Raw genomic sequence first — 3,181 nt, forward strand, 5'->3', positions numbered from 1 at the left:
GGATAAGATATACTGGTAGATGGAGCATGATTTTAGGAACCTAACAAGATTAGTTTCACAATTTTTGGTCCACTACACAAATTTATATTGAATTTACAATTGGCCTTAGAAACTAAATTAGAAAATGTTTTAGAATTTGAAACAGGCCGGCGGCAACCACTTTGGCCTAGCAGTCCAACACACCCCGCACGGAGTGGCCACACACGTAGCAGGCCAGCCAAGCAAGCGGCTCGTGGTTGGGAGCCCATGCGCATGCCCGTGCTTTTGTAGAAAAGTCCCCGTACTACGCGGTTGTTTCTCGATGCCTTTGCTCACTATTGCACAAGAGGTGCATTTTTCATCCAGCACCCCCAACAAACCCATCCTCACACGGAGCTAGTCCCTGAGACACCCGCTGCTTGCTGGCACCGCTCTGAACAGCTCTGTGCGGCCACACCGGCCACCTAGGGACCGACTCGGCGCAATAAGCGGGCCGACAGGGAACTACGAGCCAATGCACAATGATGAGGAGCGAAATGGAGCTCCACGGTGCAACACCAAATGCTATCCACGATGGTAGGCGGAATCACATGATGGCGCTGCTGTTCCGACAATCTAGAGCTCTAACAAGGGGTTGAGATGGTGGGGAGGCATCAGGAGCTCACCACGGTACATGCTATGGCGATGGTTGAGTTGGAGGGAGTTCGAGCCAAGCTAGACATGTGCGCCCAGCGAGCACGGCAGTGCTCCGGTGTGGACTAGGTGGCATCAACACGTCGGCAATGCATGCCCTAGCCAAACGGAAATGAGCACCGGATAGAGGAAGTTAACATGAGCTTAGAAACACCCTCAATTTGATTCTTTTCCCACAGAGTGGAACTTACCCCCAAACCTATGGCTGCGGCGGCGCCTATGGCTGGCAGTGACCAAATTGCCAAATTGGCAGCCTTCGAGGCGCACCTATGCCCTGATACGAGTCGGCCCGCAAGTGATCACTCTTAATTAGCTGCTGGAGTGCTGATCTAGGGTGGCAGTGCAACAGACCACGAGCAAGGTGAAAATGGCACAACTCTACTGATCAAGGCAGGCAGCGACGGACTATGCTTGACCCGACCAAACCCTGGCCTGAGGCCATGATAAATACACGAGGACAAGATCACTGATGTGGCTCAGAGGGAACGGTCGCTGAGCTACTAGGATGGGTCGCAAGCCTACCACGTGGACTCAAGGTATGACGCGATGCGAGAGGAGCAACGACATCCCGACAAGGATAGGCATGCGACGAGGCAGGGAAGACCGCTAGCAACTCGATGGTAGTTGGATTGGATGGTGAGAAGAGCGCCATGTTGATCCGATGGTGGTCGCTAAGGCACTGGCCTGACCCTACGTGCGGCACAACGGCATGGCGCGGCCAGGATAGCACGAGGGCATAGGAAGGTGAGGGGCGCACCACAACGTCGACCGACACGCGGCAATGACACGCGCACAGGCCTAAGGAGAAAGCCGTGGCCGGCAACAGCCGAGCCTGGCGCTCGCCACGCGCGTGCATAAGGTGACCGCAAGCCCGGATAGGAAAGTGACAAGGGTGACATGCACGAGTTTTAAAGCGAACGAAAAACTATGCCTAAGCCGACCCGAGACCGACCAGCTATCCCAACTCGCAACTGGGACTATCATCTAGCCAACGAAGTAATCCCTACGCCCAAGAGCGACTAGAGATGAAGATACAAGCCTGCCAACATGAGCTCGTCACCCAATCACGGGTTCACGAACAGAACGTCCACAACGTAGTTCACAGCGCATTTTGATGAGTTTTGGGTAATTTTTGTGAGAACAACGTTCTACCCATACCACAACTACTCATACTATGCTAATGTACTCACCGTGGTGCAATCGATCGTGCAAAAAGATAGACATACTGCTTACTTTATTTTTGTTGGAATTTAACCACCAAAAACGATAGTGCCTATCATTTTCCACTTAGAAAAATTAAGGGTTTAGTTTGATCTACAACTTTTAACACTTTTGCCATAATTTCCAAAAGGTCTAAGCCTTGTTAATTTCAACTAACTAACATACCATGACCTAGTCCATACTTCGTACTAACTCATAGGAACAAAATATTAAAGCACTATTTAAGTATGTTCCACTATATAATTTACCAAAGATAGCACTTTAAACTTAAATCGTTTGTTTGTCGGCTTCCCAAAAATACTAGCTGATATTATTATTCTCCAAGATTTAAAATTGCATGCCCAGCTACGTAACTTACCCTCAAATCTTTATTTCTACACTATACTCCAGTTATAATTGGTCGTTGTTCATAGAAATTGTTTTCATGCCAACAATTAACACAACTCATTCTATTCTTTTTGTTAGGAGTTTTCATCACCACCTCTTCACGCTAAGTAAACGAACTCACTATATTATTATATCTATCTCTTAGGCCATAATCTCAGTGCTTAGTGAGCTCGTAACACCAGAGATGTTACAGCAGCGCGACCAACGGCTCTGCGGCGAACGGTGGGGATGCGGGGGAGCGGCCTTGGATGCCCTTGCTGGCGAAATGATCTGCTCGGAGGGAAAAAGCAGAGGAGGGGGGAGAGCGAGGGTGATGACAAGGGGGGTCCCATAGGGGCCCACCTATCGGTCACCCGGCGAGAGGGGGAGCAGGGGCGTGGGCGAGCGGGAGCTGGGCCACGGCCTTGCTGGGCCGGCTGGCAGTGTGCGCGCGGGAGCGGACGCAGGTGTGGAGCTAGGCTAGCAGCAGCTGCTAGGCTGCTTTGTCCTTTCTAATTCCTTCCCCTCTCTAATTCCTTTTCTACTTCCTATTTCCATCCTATGCTATACATTGGGCTCCTATGCATGTATACATGTGTTGTCAAGCACGTACACATCCTTATGAGGTCCACTAGGGGTCAACTAGGGTATTAGGGTCAATGCCAAGGGTTGGCAACACACACAACAAGTTTGTAAAAAGGTTTACTTGATTTTATTTCATCACATAAAATCATGAAGAAACAACTCATAAATTGTTTTATATGCAAATGCATAATCATGCTAACTTGGGATCTATTTGTGCAACTACAAGGGTGATTTCCTAGTATGCACACTTACCATGCATGGGTTTTGTTAGAAAAAATTTTAAGTTTGGATTTTTTTGTTCTAAGAAAACCTGGGTTGTTATAGGCAAGAATGTCAT

This window comes from Miscanthus floridulus, chromosome 3 (assembly GCF_019320115.1).
Source record: "Miscanthus floridulus cultivar M001 chromosome 3, ASM1932011v1, whole genome shotgun sequence".
Taxonomy (NCBI): domain Eukaryota; kingdom Viridiplantae; phylum Streptophyta; class Magnoliopsida; order Poales; family Poaceae; genus Miscanthus; species Miscanthus floridulus.